Source organism: Pogonomyrmex barbatus, unplaced genomic scaffold (genome assembly GCF_055798465.1).
Source record: "Pogonomyrmex barbatus isolate J1 unplaced genomic scaffold, ASM5579846v1 scaffold11, whole genome shotgun sequence".
NCBI lineage: Eukaryota > Metazoa > Arthropoda > Insecta > Hymenoptera > Formicidae > Pogonomyrmex > Pogonomyrmex barbatus.
In genome coordinates, this window is record NW_028297107.1 from 2244000 (window position 1) to 2268401 (window position 24402).

Sequence of the window (24402 nt, forward strand, 5' to 3'; positions counted from 1 at the left end):
CATGTGCCCACCTACCCATCTACCTGCCTACTAATCTGCCTGCCTGGTTACCTACCTACCGGTTTACCTTGATCCCTTGAATAGGCAGTAGGTGGGTTGTTAAGTACATCTCTCTTACGTAAGCTAGTTCATAGTCGCATATGCTGGATCAGCAAGAACGAAGAGAGAGAGAGAGAGAGAAAGAGAAAGGGAAGGGAAGTAGAAAATATGAGAAGATATGAATATACGAGAAGATATTAGAAAAGGATGAAACGAGGATAAGTAGTTGATAATTTTCACAATAATCAATTTATTTTTTCTTTTCCGAGAATAGATTTAAAAAATTTTAAAGATTACGTTATTTTTTTTTTAAGAAATATTACTTTTTATGATAATAAATATTTGTTTGCTTTGATAAATGATAATCTCGTTAAAATTTCCAAATCCATTTGTACATATTATATTAGATATCTTCAAATTATATGTATTATAAACCCATTATTAAAATATATTATATATGCTATGATATATTGCCTATCAAGATATTCATATTATTTTCATAGTATAATTTTACTAATAACTTTTTTTTTTAATTTTTTTTAATAAACTAGAACATTTGCTTAGACTAGGGATATTTCCTAAGACATTTTATATTTTCATATCTTTTGCGATGTTGTACAAAGAATTGGGATAAGCAAACGCTTAATCGTTTCCAAGTATGATGACCATTAATTTTCCTATGTGCGCCACGACGTGCAAATCACTCGCTCGTGTGTTTGTAATTTCCGGGAAGAGAGCGCCGACCGGCACGCTTCCCGCAGGAACGGCGTCTGTTGTCCTTGAGGTGTTCTTGATTCTTCCTCGACAGCTCTTGTAGCAGAAAGCTTCGTTTCGCAGGGCGTGGTCTAACGATGACCTCACTGCGGCCATCTTCGGCCATGGAGTTGTTTCGGAATGGTGGGTGAGGGTGAAAGTCAGGGTTGGCTTTTGGAAGAACGAAACGCATATTCTAAAGGCTTCGTAAGACGGAAATGGATGAAAAGAAACTGCCATTTTCTATCGTATATGTTTCGAAGATTCGAAGATGGAAATATAGGAAATATAAGATATATGATGAAAAATAATTGTTGTTATATAATTTTTCGTAAAGTCAAGCGTTGCTTAGAAAGAAATTTGTTTTTATTTTTTTCGAAAGTGTGTCATACAAGCAAATCGATCGTTACTGTTAATGTTGTGCTGGCATTGGTGAACACGAGGTTGCTGATGAATTGCCTATGCTATGTTCGAAGACTGTCTAATAATTGATATCGTCGTCGATTACGTAACTAGTCTATGTACATACACGCACTCACTACTCATATACACATACATGCGCACGCGCATATATATATTTATGCACATATATATATGCATGCATATATATTGATGATAAGCATGTTCGATATCTGGTAAATTGTATTTTTTATTCTTATTACTCATCATTTAAGCCTACACCTTTTTCTTTATCCATTATGTATAATAATCTATATTTTTGCATGACCGGTATTTTTCATCGATTTAAATATTATATGCAATAATAAAATAAATAAATACATGCATGTATATAAAAAGTGTATATTATATGTAAAAAGAATATGTGTCCATCTTAAATATATTCTATAGAGAAAGGTACGCTGACTTCAGCTCAAGAAATAACTGTGCTGACTTCAGCGCTAGAGTTCCGTTCATAAACGACGCGTGCCTTTATCCGCCTTAGTTTCTTCAAGGCCTAGCTACCCCCCTTTCGCCTCCTCTCTCTATCCCCTCCTATCAACGGATTCACTATACGTGCTTATATCACCATTCTGCTCGTCTTGCTTCATCATGGCTGCCATCGTTCTCTATTTTCTCTCTCTTTCTCGCTCATTGCTTCTTTGTATTCTTCACATGTGTCTTCTCTTCCTATTCGTTTCATCTCTGTCATCTCTGCTCTTCTCTAGCATCATATGCTTCGCCTCTACCTCCTCCTGCTTCCCCTTTCAATGATCCACGGTCTTTACCGCTGTCTCTTTGCCCCACGAGCCAACCGTTTCGCAATGATGTCATCCGCGTCCCATTGGCGTCGACTTGACAACATTTTCAAAAGACTTCTATAGAAATTAATAGAAGTGCTTAATAATGCAAATATTGACAATTATTGATTTCTGCTAAATTAAATCTATGCGATATCAAATATAAAATTTTATATATATATATATATATATATATTAAATAATACTCTTTTCTCTTTCTGTTTCCTGACATTTTTTAATAGCAAGTACTTAAATAGTATTTAAGAAAAAAAAAAAACAAAATTAAAGCATTCGAAAAAAAATAGTATAGTGTTGTTAGAAAAATACATAATAGATAATATAATTTTAAAAATATTTAATGTCTATTCCAAAATGTTTAATTGTAATCTTTTAAAAAGATAATTTGTTTTTTTTTTGCGAAACTTTAAAACTTTATGTGCTTGAAATCAAGTACGACATGATGAAATAAAACGATGCGATATCGAGGCCAACGAGTAAAATTAGATGGTGAGGATGGAATCTGAACGCGGTATACGATCCGAAATGGAAACGGAAACACTTCGGTCGTCTACATGAAAGATGGCCGCAATGCAAACTCTGCTTAAGAAAATGGCGCTTTACCAGTCGGGTGTCCCACGCTCTCGTGATAGAAAATAATTGCGAAATATATTTTTTTCTTTTTATTTGATAACACTACATAAATCAGAATTGAATTTTTTTGTATAATTGCTGATGCAGAATAATATATAATTTCTACATCACTTTTATAATATTCATTTCATAAAATTTATATTAAAATATGTATTATTGTACAAGAGCTTTTATTCTGTTTTTGAGTTTCCCACTTGTTAACAAGTAAACACAATGTAATTAAGATTTTAATGCATTATATTAAATCATTGATGTATGTGCAAAAAAAGAATAGATAGTAACTAAACTTTTTTCCTTTATGAGGAATTTTTCCTCTATATATGCACACGTTTTTCCTTCTATTACTTCCAACACCAACTCTTTCCTTCTTGATGGCAACTTTCCAAACTCTTTCTCTCTCTCTCTCTCTCTCTCTCTCTCACGTCAAATTTTGTCAGGTTTCATAATATTTGTATATCATTACAATAAAAATAAGATGATAAATAATAAAATTTCTTGCAACTAATTTTTTAAATATTATTAACAACATATTCTAAATAAATGATGTATGATCATGTTTTCATTTTTAAATATAAATACATATATCATTATATTAAGAAATACATACATTTAAATACTAAAACGTGATTAATGCAAAATGCTGTTGAAATATAAAGCAATATATATATATATATATATATAGTTATTGATTTTATACGATATTTCCTGTAAAGCACGATTTAAAAATATATTTCAAAAAATATAGGATAAGAGAAAGTGTTAAAAATACAGAGATAAAAAAGATTATATTTTCTGTTTTAATATTTGTTAATTTCTTATTAGCAATGTTAATGTAAATTAAGCAAATTAATGTTTAATGTATGTTTATGTCAGTGTATACGAAGTATTTTGTGTATCATTTATATCTGTATGTCAATATTAATTTTTATTATAATGCAAGAGAGTAAACAAGTTAATTTATACAATTTATTATTCACGCTTAACGATTTCTAGTAATACGAATTAATTAATAATCATTATGCTAGAAATAGACTTGCAATGTTAGTCGTCGATACCATAATTAAAAATTAGATTATTGACTCTAACTTTTAATTTAATATCAGTTTATTCATAATTCGCGCATTTTGATTTCACTTCAAAGAAGCTTTGTATATGAATGATGAATAACAGATAGAAATTCTGATGACAAATCTGCATAACACACATTCATACGATTTACATATTTCATATGAATAAGTCTTGAATCATCACACGAATAGTACGAATAGCATATCGTCTGGCATTTCTCTAAACATAAACATGCCTAAAAATAAATGAAAAATAAATGAAACTACAAAAAAAAATTATAGATAAACTGCTTACGGTATAATTAATATACATGCATAAATGCAGCTACTTCTTAATTAATAAAATAACAGATTTTATTAAAACATGTGCATCCGTAAATATATTGTTAAATTTAAAATACATGACATGATCTTAGATAATAAAATCAAATTTTTAATGTGTATAAGTAACATACAAAAATATGTAAGACTACAATTTTTATTTCATTCTTAATTTTTGTATATTATAGAATAGTATTTAAAACGAACGTGGCATAGTAGACAGCGCACTGGTCTACTGTGCTAGAGGTTCTGGGTTCGAATTTCCGACAGAGCCAAAATATTTACGCTCGTCTCCTCTCGGAAAGCAATGTCAAACCATCGAGAGTAACTTTATCTAGTACGTCTCTCTAATAAAAATTTGCCCTTCGGAATCGGCGTTAAACCGCAGGTCCCATATACCTGTGTATAATCATCGTGCGCACCACAGGTTTATGAGAGATATCCACCACGCTCAGACATGAGCAATGGGACTGAAAAAATACAATGTATAATGTAGTATTATTTAGTATAAATATAAAATATAGTAAATATAATACAAAAAATACAAGATATAATATAAAATAGATATATCAATAAAATTCTTAAAACAGATTTTAATTACAAATAAAAAAAATTACAAATTTTAATGATAAAAAAATGGCTATTATCTATAATATAGATTAAAACTAAAAGGAGATTTAAAAATAATATATATTAATTTTGGGATTTCTTGATCTGGTCACCATATAGCGCGGAAAAGAATGACGTGTGTGGAAAGTACGTGGAAAACGTCATGTCGGTCCGGTTATTTCTCCGGCCGGTTGGGAAAAAGAATCCGCGACGGCCGGTATTTGCCGAGTTACGAAAGTAAGCAGCTTTAGAAAGTATAGTGCGCGACAAGAGGTGAACGGCGGCCTAAGCCAGGGATCTTGCGCGATTACAGAGCCCAGCGGCGTATTTGGGCAATACTAGATCCGAAGAGTAGGCGGAGCTTAAATTAAATTACATGAAGCATTGATTTTTTTACATTTTGATATTTTCAAAATTCGAACTATAAATTAATAATTATATATATAAAACTATAAATTAATAAGTGTGTGTGTGTGTGTGTGTGTGTGTGTGTAATCACATGTGTCAGTGTGTGTATGTATTCTTAGAATTGTTAATTATGGTCTTTTCTCATAAACATAGTTTCACTTAAAAAAAAAATTCCAAAATATTTTGCACTTATATGCAATGCATAACATAATAATTTATAAATTCAAGTATATATACATATGGAAATATCATCAGATCATAACACATTAAAAACACAAATTTATATTCCAATAAGTTCCAATAAGTAATATGAAAATTGCAGTATACATAAAATTAAAAGAAAGCAAAAGAGAAAGATCCATAGAGGTATGGCCAGTACTCGCTCAGTGTTTTCCGTGATCCCAGAGCCTTTTAATATATTTATTACAGCAAGGGGAACACGGCTTCCACTGTTGAGTCCGTGCTATGTATGAATGTTAAATCATGAATTTAATAACCCGCAGTATCTTAGATTATATGAAAGTTAAGGAATTAAAGAGATCAAAGTTTCAAAAATGAAAAATGAAATATATATTAAAAATAAATCAAATAAAAGAGAAAAAATTCTAATATCGTTTAGACAAAAATTTTCAATATCATTAAATGAAAAACTTGAGCATATATCATGATTTAGGATATTAAATATTTAAAAATAAACAATGTGTATAGCAAAATAAAAAATATTAAGTCACATGATCTTTGAATCTAAGAATCTATTAATCAAAAATTTGGAATCTACAAGATTGAATTGTAATAATAGAATATAGGACTTTTAAGATTCGTAGATTGTATTGGAAAATGGGTATAAAAATAAATATTTTTATCAAAATATCGCATTAGTCTCCACATATTTAGAAAAAATAAATAAAAAATTAAATGAAAAATCAATTTTTCCATTTTACTATTGAGCTTTATAAAACCAAAAAACTCTTATACGTGTATTTATATTATCATCAATTCCCCATTTTCCTTTCGATAAAAGAATGAAAAGAAATGACGAGATTTGAATGAAAGACTTTTACCGCGCACATTGTAAAAATCGAGAACACTATGGTTCAAGGCAGAAAACCGGTGTATTATCGTCAAGTTGCGCTTTGTCGCGGGGCCGATAGGAGAGAGAAAAAGACTGACTGTTGTTTTGCATATAAGCCAAGCCAGTTTCTCACCCCCACTGACCCAGCGACCGAGAGAGAGCTGCGCTATCATCGCGCAAGACAAGAGAAGTGGCTGGGATGAGCCTTCTCGTCCACCACTGCTTCCTGCTGTGTTCTTCGGTACGTATTCTCTGCCGTCAACCGCCGTAACAAACGTTAGATCACACACTGGCCCAGCGAGCGAGCCGGAGCTACGGAACGATCACGTGACGACGACGGTTGCGTCACACAGTTCGGCCCCTCTCGCCGAGTCTTTCTTCCCGAGCGGACCAACGAGTGAGAGGGGACCGCCATCTTTGCCCACTGAGTGAGCGCCAATGTGCGAAAATGAGAGAGAAAGAGCGCGAGAGACAGAAAGAAGGGCCGTGAACACACGGCACCAACGATGGACCATCGACATTTTCTTTCATTTTCTTTCAGTCTTCCTGTTTGCTACTTTTTTTTCATTATAAATGATGAAGTAGAAAAGTATTAAAATATTAGAAATATTGAAATTTTGCATTTGTAACAAATTGGATAATTAATAAATTTCGCAATGTGAAACGTAAAAATATAAAGATCGAAATATCAAGAATTAAATCAAGAGATTACCATAATTTTGAAATAAGAAATTCGCAAAACTCACAAGTATGAAATTTAATATATATAAAGGAGCTGTAATTAAAATTTGCAAAATTGAAAAATTGTATTGATTCGAAGAACGAAGGTACTAACGAGCCGTAATATCTTGCATTCACTTTTTTCGCAGTATATTTTCTGGGAATTTTGCCAGGAAGAGCGCATAAAAATCGATCGCTAGATCTCTTGCTCACTGCACAGATTGCGTTGGCTTCGAGCGGAAATGTTTAATAGTATTAGGCGCGCGCGAGAAATAGAGATGAAAAGAGGGGGGAAAAAAGAGAATGAACGAATTCAAAGCTGCGATAAATGGGTTACACGGTCGCAGTCAATAGGTCGCGTACTTTTTCTCCCGAAAGTTCTGCTTTCGTAGGCAAGAGAGAAAGAGAAAGAAAGAGGAGCAAATGCGACGAAAATCTTTTATCCCTCGTTGCTCGTCTTTCTTTCCTCTTTTTTCCTTTCGTTTTTGAAAGTAGAATTTTTTTGTGACTGACCTATATCGTCTTTAATACTCACACACAGGGAAAAATCAAATCCAAAAATACGCACGATGTCGACCGCGTAATCAGCACGATTTAAGCCAATGCTTGTCCCGCTTCGGTCACGCCACGCACGCAAAATTTGCGATTCGTGCAGCAGTGCTCGTATAGGCGGCGCCTGTGATTTCTGTAGGTTCCTCTTCTTTTAAAATAGATATTCGTACCTTTGCAGCACAAATTATTACCTTTTTGGCTTTCTCCTAGTTCCCCTTTTTTCTGAATTTAAATTTAATTTTTTTTCCTTAATTATGTTATAATAGATTCTCCTCGTAACCTGAACAAACTTGATCGTTATTTGAAAACGATTAATTCCATCCTCTTGGTATTAGGCAAGTAAAAGTACTTGACTTATAAATCCTGCTTGTTATTACGATAAGGCAGATTTAACTTTTAGAAGTCGTTCTTGAGCATATATCGGACTCAATCTTGATTATGTTTTTAGTGATTTCCTTGAAGCCTTTTACGAAGAATCCAGAGAACTATTAATATCCGCACTTTTTCTTTTAAATCTTCAAAAAGCGGGAGATTTCAGAAAACTCAAAAGAAAAACTGTAGATATCTTTTTTCTGTCAGTTCTCTGTCGCGGACGGGCAAAACGACAGGTGGAGTCGATCGCACGCGAAATGGTCATTCGTGAGAACGTGAGGCGCCGAACGAACTTCGTACAGATCGAGACTGACGCGAAACACGACCGAATCCGAGAGCGAGCTACGACGAACGAGAATGCGCTCGAGCGCGTAGCCCTTACCGCACTCTCAGTCTTCATCCCCACCATTCGTCGCACGACGGCCGCATCCGGCGATGACGATGGCGCGCACTCGCGAGAGTACAGCCGCCTGCTGCCATTGGTTGAGCGCCGTTGCTACTTGAGTCACGATTGGCCGACACGCATGCACACACATACGCGCTTACGCGCGCGCGCCCGTCGCAACGACGCACACTGGCGGCCTGCCCGCCTCCCTTTCCCTTCCCCTCCCCTCCTCTCCCCCTCTTCGCTCTCTCACCGTTCCCCAACACACGCGCATCGATATACGCGAGCGCGAGCGTGCGCGCGTTTTGCACGCGCGCGCAATATTTCCATCGTCGGAAACTTGTGTGTAGGCGGCGTGTATGTATCGTCACGCGCGTACGTGGAGGTGGATTCACTCTCGCCAGCACAATTCTATAACGACAGCCGAACAGGAACTGCTGGCGGCGCGCGCGAGAACCCGCTACTTATGCCCCACTGGTGGGAAGCAACGACGGAATCAAGCCATGCGGTTCGCCTTTGGACTCCGACTGCTGCGAATCCTAAGAGCCAATCGCTGTGACCACGTTGCAGCGCGGTACAAACCAGAAGATTGATTTGGTTATGTAAAAAATGCACCGCGCATCGTAGAGGAGATTATATGATGCATCTTCGCTTCTCTGTACAAAGTTTTCAAGTTAAATACGGCCAATTCTGTATCCTTTATCTGTAGGATCTTTTGTTTTTTATTAGGATATCATAAATACGTATTTTTAACAATATAATAAAATTATTAATATTTGTATACACACACACACACATATATATATATATATATATATCGTGATATGACATTTATCAATAATTACTAGAAAATTTTAAGTTTGATGTCTATTTAAGTTTCTAATTGTTGCCATTTTTCATAACTACGTATTTTAGACGATAAAAAGAATAAGTTACTTTTCTCAAATGCAAAAAAACTGTATCCTTATTTTCTAATTTACATATAAATCTTATATGTGAAATCTATAAATGTAATATTAAATTAATAATTAAAATTTATTCTGATTAAATAAATTCTTATTAAAATAACTTATAGTAATGAAAGAAAAATAAGACTTGTATTCATATTAATACAATGTAATTTAATTCTAATGGGAACGTAATGTTACGTCCGACATAGTGGATTTAAAATAGAAGAATCTTAAAAATTCGCATTCCCTATATCTTTCTTTCATCTCCATCAATTTGCCGCAAAACGCTCGCATTAAACGGCGAAGGCGGCGGCCGAACCTTTGACCCATTTTTCTATCGATCTCGCCTGGTTCTGCATCTAGGGCGTCTCAACGGCCGCGGCCCTGGCTGTCGAGATTTCCGCCACTCCCTGAACGTGGAATCCTCGTGCTGACCTCGCACTCTATAGTATTTTTATTTAGGAACACTTAAGTTTCTATGGTGTTAATAAAACAGTCATTTTAAAATAAATAATATTAAAATAAATATTATTGAAAAGGGAAAAAACAGATAAAAATAAATAATGAATGAGCAATTGTTAAACTTACTTTGTAACGTCCGACAACAAACTAAAAAAAAATTAATTTATAAAAATAAATTCTATTTGAATTTCAAATTCAATTCAAACTGTAATTATATCAAAAGTAATGAGAATTATTCGTGAAGAAGATAGAAAAGGGTATCATGAATATTAGTATTTATATAATGTAGCCTTAATGAATTAATTGTGCTTTATGAAATATTTACTTTTCATGCGCTCAACTATATAATAACACTGTGCGTTTCGTCGAAGAGAGAGAGAGAGAGAGAGAGAGAGAGAGAGAGAGAGAGAGAGAGAGAGAGAGAGAATATTTCGTTACGTAACGCTCGATGATTATCGAACGGGCATAGGAGTCAACTACAATTAATAATTCAATAATTATATTCAATGATTATATGAAGATGATATAATTTGAAAACATTCATTTTTACATCCTCATTCAGCAAATCTTGTAATTCGGTTATTCACAAGGACACTATTAAACGTGGACAATAAATTACAGTAACATAAGTACATGTGTATGTAATCAAATTATGTTATTCAGGATATATCATTTCAGAATTAAGTATGTATTTTTCTAATAGAATTTACATTGTGTTAAATTTTTTTCTATAATAATTACTATGTGGAATCTCGCTCTCCCTAGAACTGTTTACTATAAAGAAATATGGACGGTCATTTGTTTTGCTATTAAGCCCGTGTTAGATTATGCGCGATTCATGCTCTTTGATTCGCTGATTCGTGAGATTCATGAATAGTGTGAATAAGCAAATTAAGCGAAAGTCAAAGTAAACAGTTAACGTAATAGCAATAGTTAATAAAATACATCTTTGTTATCAAATTATTTTTGCATCTTTCAACATCTATATATTTTTAAATGTTGTTCTTATTTCCCGTTAGTTTTTTTTATCTTCATCTTCCGGCATTTCCGGTAATTTTTTACTTCGACGTGTGTAATGTGAGCGCATGCACACATTCATACACATTCTTTGCTAAAAAGTAGAAACCGAAGTTACATAAAAAAATCTTGCGTATAAATTATGCTTAATCCGCGATATGTAGGTATCATGATATTCCGAGTGTGAATACTCAAAAAAAAAAATCAATTATTAATCGTATTAATCGTAATCAATTGTTAAGTAGTAGTTAGTGAGGCAGTCGAAAAGGTTAAGGCGATAGCGTTCAGTCACAGCGTGGTACGACCGGGGGACGGTGGTGGGGAAAAGGAGGAAGGAAGGGTTAGGCCGCTCCGTAAAACGTCGGGACTCGACTCGCCGACCGTCCTATTTCTATGCTCGGGAAAGTTCGTGAACCAGGGCGATTGTGCACGAAGCGACGGAGATATAAGTAGGTCGTTCATAGCCGCACGTGTCGTCCTTGACTCACATAGAGCGGCGCGCAGGCGCTCGCTGTTGCCGCATTGCTGGTCGCTAGGGCTCTTTCTTTGTCGTCTCTGCGCGTCGCTGCGAGTGTGTACGTGCGTGTACTTTGGCGCTTGGATCGTCGCTACTTGTGTGCGTGCGTACGCACGCTCGCGCGCTCGTTCGCGGATGGGAGCTTCCCGTTGCTCGATGGATGCGCGTGCGCGTATGTGTATAGGGTGTCCTAAAAAAATGAGTTTGCGTGACGAGAATTCTTGTCTTTTTTTTTTTTTTTTTTCGAACCATCCTGCTCCCATGAAGCATTCGCGGATCGAATACTCACGTAGAACTTATGAAAAAAATCTGATTGGAAAAGCATGGTGTCTGGAGAATTTCTCTTAAAGAGAGACTTCTTGTCAAACGTTTTCTTTTGTCTCAAAATCCCATTCTTCCATTATAATTATTTCGTATAGTATATTCGTGCATGTGCACGGATGATAATTGATGGGAAGACGAAGATTCGTCAAAAAAGAGTGATTCTATTTCCTGTTCCTTATGAGAAAATAAATACGGTGAGATCAAGACACGCAAGTGACGCAATGCTTCGCCCGGTGATGAAATTATATGTATTCTCTTTCTTTTCCTATTCCGTTACGTTTATAACTTATATATACTATTAGTTGTTCGGCATTATTATGGAAAAAGTTAACGATAATAGCGTCTATAGGATAGATTTAGATACACGCGCGCGACCTTTGCATTTTGCCGCATTCTACAGCCGCGAGACTTCGCGACGGCAGCTTACTATCGTTGTCAAGGACATTCTAGCATCACGAAGACCTCGGTACGGAGAATCAGCGGTAGCCTGGCTTGGCTTTGGCATCGTGGCATGAGTATTGATCGCAGCGGGAATTCAAAGGGGAGGCCACCACGTTGGGCTATTCGAACCCCAATTGGATCACCCTACCTCATGTGGCAGGCAGAAGAGAATACGAGCGAGAGCGGCCTATTTTTCAATACATCAGAAATGAGATATTTATATATACGAGACGCGGAATGTTGAAAACGAGAGTTTTCGGAGTAAAATGAGATACTCTGTCTCATAATATATAATTACGATAGGAAATTTTAGCAAATGATCTAGAATAGATAAGCTAATTCTGAAATATGATCCAAATTATAATAACAACAACAGATATTAAATAACGAAAGCTGTGAACGTACAGCCATTTATAATTACTCTATTTGAGTTATCGCTGTGAATGTAATCAGTAGTAGTCCTTGATCAGGCAAAAGAGCTACTATACAACCCGACGACCATGAAATCTGAATCTCACGATTTATAGCATTCACTTCCTAAACCAAACAGGTGTGCATATACCGTGGGAATACGACAAATCATATCCAAGTATCATATCAAGTTTTTCCATTAATTATTATAGTACGTGTTTAGCAGTTTTCAATATTGATTACATGTAACGTTGAATAAAATTGGAATGAAACAAAGCAAAAATCAAAGTGATACAAACGAATATCACGATAAATTGAAATTGATAATAAATAATAAAGTAAAATAAAAAAAAATGAAAGAAAAACAACGATGTATCGAGGCTATCGAGATTTATCGATGTGCTAAACTCGCTGTGAAATAACTATTTTTCCAGGCAAATAACTATTTTTCTTTGGAGGATGTTTTTCGATGCGCGAAAGATACAACACAATAAAGATAGATCTGCGGTTATGCCGCGCTAATTATACACGTGCATTACATTCCGCGATTCGATCTCTGTATTTAATTCTCAATTAAATCGTTTTTCCTTGATATTTTCCCTTATCCTTGGCTCCATACCGCAGCGACCGTTCTCTTCTTTTTTGCCTTCAGGCATCATTGCAAATCAATGTCCGTGTATTATTTTCGCAATTCAGTTGTGGATAATTAATCCACAACTGAATGGAATTTTATTTCTTTTAAATATTTTTTAAAATAAGATAAAACGAAAAAAGGTAAAACGAAGAAAGAGGAGGGAAACAAGAAAGAGAGGATTTTTAAAAAAGCATCCGTACGTGCGTGTTTTTTCTCCCTATTTATATCAAAACTGTTGCACACCGCGGAACGTATTTTGCTCTTTAAAAATCACACCGTTACATTTTATACTTTGGCACGCGGTTACTCGCATGGCGACGTTTCTTAGATAAGCGTATTCTTATCTACACGCGTGCTTACGTAAGCAACAACTCGCGCAAACTCTGCCCAGCTTCGCCGCGCTCACCGCCGCTGTCACTTATCTTTTCCTTTTTCATCGTATTCTTTCTTTCCTTATCGGCTTTCGTGATTTTTTTCCTCGCGGAGTGTTGTAATCAGAATACTCGACTCGTCGTGATTTTGTAATACGGGATGCTCCCGGCTCTTATTTATAGATAGTCTTTCATCAATTTAGCTGAATTATTTTTTTCTCCAGATTAAATGTTTTACTGAATAATAATATCAACATCTTAGAAATTTTAATATGCTCCGATTTGTCATGGACATTTTTGCTACGTGCATTTTGTCCTTCTGCTATTCCACGAAAAGAGCATACTGTATATATCCGTATATATTATAATACGCAAAATTCGATCGAATTGCTAACAAATAAAGGAAAATCTTTATTTCCTTCTTTTCCTTTTTGTCAATTATTAACTCTGAGCTATTTCGATTTTATAGATATACTCGTATTCATCTCGAATCAATAGGTCCTATTTGAAATTTTGAAATTTTCGGACTTAGTAGAATCAATCAATAAAAAAAAAAGACACATTTTAAGTTACAGACAATATTTTTCTTTTATCACGATCAAAAACTTCAACGATAAAACATTCAAAATATAGAACTGAAAATTCACCTGAGTTAGTATGACTCGGCATGAGTTCCCGAAAGTTAAACAGAAATAATGCATAAATCAATTTGAGAAAATATGAATTATTTTACTTATTAAAATTATTTTTCGTTAGATTTTTGTGGAAAATATATGACTTTCCACGCCTATGCATCGTCATATAACGTACATACCACGTGTCCTACCCTCGCGTGACTAAGGTACTGGAAGCACGTGGCCCCCCACCTTGTTAAATCGGGTACGAAAGAAATAGATGAAGTCTAGGCATTGCAAAATAGAGATGAAGGAAGATAATAGAAGATAAAAAAGTTAAAGTAAGAAGATAAAGATGAGAGAGAAGGTGAGAGACAGAAATTTGCACGTAAGAAAAGGATAGGAGAAGCTAAATAAAAGGAAAGAGTAAGTAGAAAAGGATGAATAGATAGAGTGTGAAGAGAATCGATGTTGGTGGAAATAAAGAGATCGACAGAATCGTGACGAGGAGAGAAGAAAGGAATGGTGGGGATAGAATTGAAAGTGACAGAAAGAGAGGAAGGAGGATAGAAAAAGGTGCGATGAAACGAATGAACGAAGCAAACAGTAGAAAGAGACATATCGTCTAGGTATTGTGGAAGGATCGTGGGGAAATCGAGAGAGAGAGAGAGAGAGAGAGAGAGAGAGAGAGAGAGAGAGAGAGAGAGAGAGAGAGAGAGAGAGAGAGAGAGAGAGAGAGAGAGAGAGAGAGAGAGAGAGAGAGAGAGAGAGAGAAGGAAGGCGGGAGTGACAGCGAGAAGACGGAAGAAAACGAGACGGGAAGGGTAAGCTTCTGATGGGGTCGATAGTTGGCCGAGTTGCTGAGAATGCCGGTTGTGTAACAAAGGAGCGAAACGAGTAAGGAGAATCCTCGGGGTGCATGTTTGCTGGCTTCTTCGAACGAGGCGATAATTTCTTTTTCGCACAATAAATTGATTATCGTATCATCAGATATAACTGAACAAATATGTGTACGAATTGGGGAAAGGCAATGTATAAATTTTACAAATCCTCAAACAGCCTATCATTTACTATCTTGAATATCAGATTATTTTATTAACAAGCCAAAGAGGAGTTGCCATAATTGCATACGAAGCACACATATAATAAGGACTGTTTCACGATATATTGCTCAATCATAATAACATCATTTGATAGCGTGCACATAATTATTGCGTGACTTTAAGATTGAAAGTGAGCAACGCTTGATGAACACAGAAATTATTATAACGATTCAGTTCCGAATGGCAATATTAATTTGGCGGCTGTTTAATAAATCTTAGGTCTTTGATTATACCGCAATACTTTTAGAAAGTTGTCCATTCGCTATTAATATTAAAGTTAAAATATCGGTAAGGAAATAATAAAAACTTGAAAACGCGCATTGTAGGCATTCTTACAAATTTTTCATGAACTGCTGGCACAAATAATCAGCCTGCTGCACTTGACTCTTCTAGATGCAAGACAAAGATAGGTGCGGCTGGTTTCTATTAATAGAGGTTCGTTTACGTGGCTCTGTTACGAGCGACTGAAGTGCGCTCACACTGTGTCAAGAATTTCGCACGTCATAAATTATCCATAATTCTGCTTCTAGTTGTGAATATAGGTGCAACGAGAATTCATTGAATTTTCAGAGAGATAGTGCATCCTAAATTGCGCGACATTATTTCATGAATCGTCCCTTTTTTTACATAGAGAGAAAATAGAGAAAAAAGATTATGAATAAAAATTGTAATATATATAATAATTTTTATGGGATTATATGGATTCGAAAGGATGGGAATATTGGCGTTTTTTATTTAAAAAAATTTATGTTTAGAGAAAGAAGATACTAATGAAAGACTATTTTTTTCAATTGAAAATCTATTTTAATTTTTATGTGCAATTGATAGTTTAGAAATTATTTTATATTTTAGTTTGATCTATTTTGACGTAAAATATTCATTTTTTTCATATAATTATCTCTGTCTGTACTTAATATTTTTATTCACGGAATAAAGCAATCGATGTAAAAAAAACTCATATTTGATTTTAAAATACAAATATATAACTGTACGTTGCATTGTATTTCTATGCATATGTGCGTGTATGTACACATGCACGTGCGTGTGCATGTATACATACACATAAGTACATATTTCTTTAAGTATGATTTAAATAACGATGCATAAATAGAATCACACAATTGAGGATATATTCTCTGTTCAGTGAGTATGTGTATGTGTGATATAAATACTGATTATTGTCACTTTATTCATACAAATATAGTAACAATAGACAAACGATGTAACAATATAATATATTAAGCTTGCATGTTCTTTGTACTTCTGTAATATCAGTGTGACATAAATTTATTCTATCAAGATTATTTTCAGATTTAATGATCAAGATGCAATCTATTACTGATCGCGCAGTTTATCATTCTTTCTTCATACTTGACAAACCATCCTGCAGTTTTTTTCTTTTTTCCCCTTCATCGATTCTATTTATGAACAAGTTTTTGAAATAAGTGGGTATACCCGGAAGGATAAGAAGAAAGGGAATTGAATAAAATCCGGTATGAGGGGCATCGACCTTTCGGCACGTGTCTCACGCCACATGTTACATTCGATGAACTAAATAACTACAGCTTTTCTTGGTTTATCAACGATTGCTAGAAGTTTCAAGCATTGATAGCCACATTGGACATTGTTTATGCTCCCAAAGCAAATGAACTATTTAGTTTTGTAATTAATCAAGATGCAACCTATTACTGATCGCGCAGTTTCATCATTATTATCATTCTTTCTTCATACTTGACAAACCATCCTGCAGTTTTTTCTGCTTTTTTTCCCCTCCATCGATGTACATATATACGAAGATAAGAACGACGCTATGACGATCCTGAAGTATTGATCAAACGGTATTCTAGCTTCGCGTCTTTATACCGCATCATAGCACAATGCACTATAGAGAGAAGATAGATGACAAAAAATTCGAGGGGTGTTAATTGTATAAACAAGAAACATAGGCAAGAAACCTCGATGCTATAAGCAATAAAAATATAGGAAATATATGTAGATAAAAAGTTTCACTATTTTTACTGTTTTATTTCTATATATAACATAATGTATTTACTTCATATATTCGACAACGTATCTAATAATAATCGATTATTTTTTGTTATCATATTTTTAAAATTTTGTTGATATTTTTGTTGATCTCATTAATATATGTACTTTATATCCAGATGATGAGTCAAGATAACTTACTAATTCTTACTGCTGCTTATGTAGTAGTATTAAGGGAGCAAGTAAGGGAGCAAATTTCTTTGAAAACAAAAAAGATTCGATTTAGTTTAAAAACACGAAAAATTATAGTGATACCACTATCTATATCATGCTATGTGTGCCTATATATATATATATAATATGTGCCTATGTATTAGACGAGTTAAACGAATGAAATGTGATAACAGAGATTGAAGAATACGAGAATAATAGTAGCTTTAATGATGTAAAATGTTGCTCTGATTTCGAAGTATCACTAAGTATGATTGTATGAGAAAAGATAGTAATGAACACATAGCGAACAATGTAGCGTAACGATGTCACAGATGCATCTATTACACCCGAGATCATACAATTAATCAGTCTACATACGTTTGTACCTGTCACATTATGTAACGAGGTGGTGTGATGCAGGACGGCGAAAGGTAATTGCGAGCGATGGTACGATAGCTTGCCTTTGTCGGTAAAGCACCGCGCTAGAATTGCTCTAGATCTTCAGTCGTTGGTAGGGAGGCGCAGTGGTGAGGAGGTGGTAGTCAGCGGTATCAGTTCAATACTGAGCTCTGACCCATTTGGCAGCGGTCCCGAAACCGGCAACAGAACTTTCCGTAGATATAGAGGGGGATTTCATACTTCTCTTGCATTTCCTGGAGGAACTATAATCATTTCCGCACACCGGAAGTGTCATTTAATATAACGATAATTTACTTACGTTAAAGGAAATACATATTATACAATTTCAAATATTTATCAATATATTCCAGAACGATCGATCGGTATTATGTGTTACAACTGAAGGGTTAAAGGCTAATCTGTTATTTTGTTAATTATTTGCTACGAAAATATATAACACTTTATTTTTAGATGAAAAAGGTAAGTAGTTATAATTAAATTGCCGGATTTTTATAATTTTATAATTTTCCAATATCAAGAATCAGGACAGAGATATTCCTTTTGATAGTTTTTTTTTTTTGAAATATTTTTTAGTATTCGTGCTTAAGCGCATTTATGCTTCAATTTGCAGTGAAGGTTTTATTAACCGATTGACATCGTTAATTACGAAATCATTATCGGTGCCTAGAAGATGCTCTCTTTTTGCTCTAACTCGCGCTATCTTTCGTTGAAACTAGATCACGCGTATCTTTTGGTAAATGTGTCAACCGCCCAGACGCGGGATCAATACTTACGCCCTGGTTTCGCCTCTCCCATCACATCCTCCCTCACCCACAATCCACAGATCCGCGCCCCCTTCGCCCCTATCGTGTTATTCCCCCTCTCTTATCAAACGGCTTGTTTTAAAGCGGTTGCTCTTATCTTTTTGTCTGGCATTTGTCATTAAATGTATTTATTAAGTGTTCGTAAATGTCGTGTTGAATTTTTTAGGGTTTACGTTAGAAGAAACGTGGAGGAAAAGTTTTGATAGAATATCAAGGTTCTTTGTCAATGAAAATATTGTGATAAGAATGTGTGTAATATAAAAAAAGATATTTAAATAGATATTTAAATACTCAATTACACATGTGGATGTAGAAATGCTTACATGTTATGGAATAATTTTACGTACAAAATATAAAAATATTATTGCGAAATATTTTGATCAACATACACACTTGCATTTGTATATTAAATAAAATTTTATAATAACACTTTCTCTTTTCAAAATTGTTCAAAAGATAGAAACATGCAAGATATTACTTCTTTTATTTATCATAAATGCGTAATTAAATATTTTTTTTAAACATATTTTTCTAAAAAATAAATATTTTTTCTATAAAAATTGAAATAATACAGTTGTGTTAACAATCTATACTTTATGTCTTGCGCATTATTCATAGATATTTCCTAAGAAAATAATAATGGATCAATTACAAATATGTAATCAACGCTACGCAATTCGTCAGGTTATTGGTTAATTTGTTTTGTGAGAAGTGAAATCGGCCTTTATCTTGTAACTTATACGTATGCAATCATTGCAATGAAACAGTAAATGTTCTAAGTAAAAGAAGTAGCATAAATTTGCGAGAAGATGCTCAATTATGCGTATGTTTGCGTATTCGTATGCACAATTTCATAACCATTATTATTTCGCAAGGTGAGTTTTCACTTTTCAATGTGGTGTTTCAAAGACGATATTAGACACATTTCTTAATGAAAAAGAGTTTCTCATTTATATGTGAATATATAAGCATGTGTAAATAAGAAACTTTCTTGTTCTGAGAAATGACTACGATTAGAGGTACTGATTTTGAGATCCGTGCAACGTAAGATAATTAATTATATATCAAAGTGTCTACTCAAATTAAAAAAAAATTCCTAATCTTTCAAGGTAAATTACAAAAATTACAAAAATTTCCTGATTTTACAAGGTAAATTCTCTGAGAGATTTTCCAGGTTTTTCAGATTTTTTTTCAGACACCCTGTATATTTTTTAATGTATGTTATTGATAGACATCAATTTTAATAAGATTTATGAAGGATGTAAAAAAAGTTAGCATATTGATAGAATAAAAAAAGTGATCTAAATTGATGTTTGTAGGCATAATAAGTCGAAAGTAACTATAAATCGAACTATAAATCGAAACAAGTATAGTTAAGAGAAGTGAATCTTCAACAGCGAGGTCGGGTCGATGAGTGCTTGACCCAATGACCTGAAACTACGCATGCCATATAGTTTATAAAGTGCGACCTAGATCGATGTAGTTAGTAGAAATTTGACTAAAATTAAATTTCTTTTACGTGCGTAAAAGAAATTGCCGTGAAATGCCACGTCAACTTTTCCTCCACTAGCTTTGCTTGCCACCGGAAATGGTGCGATTATCGTTTGGTACGGCGATAGCTGTTACGTCGTAGGAATATTTTTTGCGAATGCATTTTACAGACGTTATTCGATATAGTTTAATTCTTTTTCAAATATTGCCTATCTATACGCTTGATGTTGTTATCTATCATACATTGCACTGTACATTTACACGCTGATGTCAATCGTGTCGTACTCACATATCTGGTTCTTCCACTTTTACTGACAAGCAGACGGAAGAACTTCGAAACCGGTCGGTGACCTAATCGATATAACCTAATGTATAACTTTCGATCTTACTTCGATTAACATGTCGATCTTAACTAAATCGCTTACCTTTCATTATGAAATGTAATAAATGTAAGGGAACATTATGAAAAATGTCCTAGAGATGTCTTATAAAGATATCTTTAAGACATCTTTTAAATAAGCATGCCATTTGAATTCATTATAATCTTCGATTATAATTCGTATGGAAATTATGGGACCTTGTTAAAAACTTGCGGAAGCATTTTTATTTAAAAAAAAGTAAATTTTAATCTCAAGAGATTATTATAAGTTAAAATATGTATAGTTTCTCTCTTTCTCTCTCTCTCTGTGTGTGTGTGTGTGTGTGTGTGTGCGCGCGCGCGCGTGTGTGTGTGTGTGTGTGAGACACATGGCTAAAAATGAAAGTTTCTCAAAAATATCACTTACGTAGATAAGTATAGTTAAGAGTTTTTACCATCGCTTCATAAATTCTTTGAAGAAAGAAAGAGTAAGGGGAGAAAGAGGAAAAGAGAGAAGAGACTCATGTACAAAAAAAATAAAGTATTATAAGAGAAACAGCGATGATGAATGCGTTGAAATTAAAGATAAGAGACGATTTCTCTCATATGAATAATTAATGATATGTATAATATTAATTTATTGATACGTAATAACACTGGTATATCGCAAAGCATTAATTTTGTAATAAAAATATTTTCGACAAAAAAAAGATATATTTATAGATATATTTATAAATTCCTTTCACAGTATTTTCTTTAATGCTTTCCATTCCTATTTCATTTACTTGTAGACAATTAGTAAAGATAAATGTGTATCATAAGTTCGAACAAAATGTATACGAGTGATTCTCACGTGCGAGATGCGTGATCGTCTCGAAAGCGTAGGAAAGGCGTGAGAACCGACAGCAGTCTGCCCGGCGACGTGACAATAGTAACATAAAATTGTAAAAAAGCAGTTCTTAAATATACCAAACAGTCAAGCAATAATCTTTTCTTTTCTTCTAAAAACCCTACATACTACAAAATAATACTTGCTTAATTTTACAAACTTTCCACGACTTTTATTATCTTATTACATAAAATATATTATTATAAAAACAGTTGTTAACAATTTCAAAAATATATAATTCCACAAATTAATATGTCGAGTTTCTTACAGCATTATTTGCGTTCAAAGTGTACGTGATCTTTTTATCTTTGAATTTGAGCAAATAACTTTCGCTGACTAATTGGAAATTTAATGAATCATTCTCTTTTGTGTGTTTGTGTACAGACTGATTTTCATCATATTGAAATAATACATTTTAACATAGATCATAGAATAATCGATTATTCCTAAATATGAAGTGTATAGCACATTGATCATACTTTCTTGATGGCTGATCCTTTGTTTACGTAAGAGACTCTCGTCGTGCATTTACAGGTGCGTAAGAGCAGAGGTCGCGAAGCGATTGCCATATTTGAAAGTGACGGTGGCCTTTTCTAGAAAACCGTCTTTCAATTCGACGAACCTGTTCGCTATACTAATTCGTATGTACATTGCAACTGTAAAAAAGATTGCGAGACCTATTTTATAAAATTTGGTCATCATTTGGTATTTTATAAAATCGATGATCATCAAGTAGCAAAAATAATTATAATCTTCTTATCATTCTTATCATTCTTTTATCAATATTCTTAGAATATTTTTACCTCAAAATTATATTTTTTTTTGTTATAGTAAATTTTCGTTATAGTAATTTCTAGATTCATATTAAATTGTAATAAATTCCTTTAACTTCTTTACTATTATGCATGTGTATAATATGATTTAGAGTTTGATAGTAATTGTATATAATAATAATCAAGCAACTTATATTTAAGTTATTAAAATCTAATGCTATTAACGATAGTTTAATCCTCTCCCTCTCTTCCTCTTTCAGATTACGATGTGTCATAATTCCAGAGAAGAGGCTTAAAATTACACAATGTAACGCGCGGTATATTTGCTTTCTTGTATATCGGTAATCTTTCGAAGGCGCGCACCATGTTCGTTCGAAAGTTTGGTGAGGGGAACAGGCCATGATAGAGCTAGGCAAAAGGGGACTAGAAAAGAGAACTTAGGTCGACGACCCGCGCACGTGGAGCCGTTCGGAAGTAGGCCACACCGTGACACACGCAAATGGCAAGATGGCCGCTACCGTCGAGAAACCGATGCGTTTTACAGAAACGCTCTATGCGCGCGCTGTGCCTTGTCACCGACTTATGTTGGTACGCGTGCTGCGCGTTCCGCGGTCGCGCATGCGCCGAACACATTTAGTCTAGCTGCTCGCCAAGCGAGTGCGGACTATTCGCGAAAACTTGAAGTGCGCATGCGGCACGTCGCAATGCCGCGCACAATCCGATATCTGACATCCGTGAGGCTCATTCAATATGGCGACTTTCATGATTGGCAATTTACGAATTGACATCTTTATATCTGCATTTTTTGCAATAATTCAATAGTTATTTTGCGCAAACTCAATGGTACAGCGAAGAGAGCGAATAATTTAAAGCTATGATTTTAATTCAAGCAATTAACTTGTCAAATAATCCAATATTATTTTGTTAATGCGAATAGAATTATTAATTTTTGTTTTTTGAAATAAAAAAAAATAGTTTAAAAATAACAAATTATATAATTTGAAATTTTGTTATAAATCTTGTTATAAAATCTTGTGGCCAATTAAGTTAATCAGAATTTAATTGAAGCGATACTTAAATATTTTACTAAGTTAATGACAAGACAGTTAAATAACTACAAATTTTTAGAAATTATTTGCATTTCAACATAAAAGTGAAAATCTTGTTTTGCTTAATCGCGAAGTGTAAACGAGTAAGAAATGTGTTTCTCTATTCATTCGATGGTGTGCACATATAGTTTGTAATTTTCTTTTGCAAAGCATGTAAGAACAATGCATGCGAATACTCGTATGCGTTGAATAATAGTGCGTCGCGAGTTGATTATATACGTATACGTGGTGTTCACAGATTAACTATTTGACTGGACATCGATTTACCGTTTACTGAAAATGAGATATCAATTGTTTAGAAATTATAAACGATTGAAAATGAGCATCTTGATGAATTTAATTGATTATATATAGACACTACAAAATGATACAAGATATATAAATTTCTTGTGAAAATTTTCAAAATTAAATTGCTGTTAAGGAAAAATTATTTCAAATCCCAATTTTCCCAAAGATCAATTTTCTTTTGAAATATTTCAATATACCATTTTCAGAACACCCTGTAGAGACGCGTGTGGCGCATAGAAGATCGCGAGCATGTTCTTTATTCGGCACGCGTACACGCGGGAATGCATCGTCTCGGTTCGTATGCGCATATGCAGTCCCGTGGGACATGGGATGAAATTGCAGTCGAATTCGACGGGCATTATGTCTCAACGAAAGCTCCAATGCATTACCAAAATCATGTCTACATCAGACACTGGAGTAGCGTCTGCATCTTAATTATGACATAACGGGTTTTGATTTTTACATATTTGTACGTCGATGACTGCAGTTTGTGGAAAGAGCTATAATTATCAGGCGCATATTAACTATTGCTATTAAATTATTTATCTTATAAATACTCTAATACCAACACATACATATGCGCGCATAGCAGACACACACACACACACACACACACACACACACACACACACCATACACGTGTGCGCGTGCGCGCATATATTGTACATATTATTATGAATGCGATTATCTATTTTAACTAAAATATGCGATAATTTCTTTGCATGTTAAATATTGTTTGATCGAGATCGAGTTAGATCGAGTTGTTCTGGTTAACACGAAAGGAATGGTACGCAAGCCATAACAGGTAGCGGAAGTGTGTTGCTGTCGAAAGCGACTGTAATTACGCGTAACGATAGCGCTTACGTAATGCATATTTAAGTCGAGCGGCGGTCGGTGGCGATGTTGCGGGAATTCAAAGGAAATGGCACTGTTTTTTGTTGTTGCATAATTTTTCGATATGAACGGCATTGAGATTACATAATGCCCTTTGTTCATTTCATTCATTTACGTAAAGTAAAAATGTAAAGTAAAATTGTAGCC

General features: G+C 34.3%; 3 long non-coding RNA genes across 4 annotated transcripts; 1 reads left to right on the forward strand and 2 right to left on the reverse strand.

Annotated features, from left to right (window-relative positions):
* Positions 1 to 1136: 1136 nt before the first annotated feature.
* LOC105426068 (uncharacterized) lies at positions 1137 to 8428 on the reverse strand. Of its 2 annotated transcripts, none has more exons than XR_016138034.1 (2): positions 7414 to 8428; positions 1137 to 4539 (listed from the first exon to the last, which is right to left on the reverse strand). It is a non-coding gene; the product is annotated as an uncharacterized LOC105426068 (long non-coding RNA). The 2 variants fall into 2 exon arrangements; XR_016138035.1 differs by lacking the exon at positions 7414 to 8428 and adding an exon at positions 6148 to 7383.
* A 457-nt stretch (positions 8429 to 8885) lies between these two features.
* LOC105426069 (uncharacterized) lies at positions 8886 to 17749 on the reverse strand. The gene is made up of 2 exons (XR_967709.3): positions 17609 to 17749; positions 8886 to 9580 (listed from the first exon to the last, which is right to left on the reverse strand). It is a non-coding gene; the product is annotated as an uncharacterized LOC105426069 (long non-coding RNA).
* A 221-nt stretch (positions 17750 to 17970) lies between these two features.
* Positions 17971 to 24099, forward strand: LOC148937704 (uncharacterized). The gene is made up of 3 exons (XR_016138036.1): positions 17971 to 18109; positions 18620 to 21725; positions 22225 to 24099. It is a non-coding gene; the product is annotated as an uncharacterized LOC148937704 (long non-coding RNA).
* The last annotated feature ends 303 nt before the right edge of the window (positions 24100 to 24402 follow it).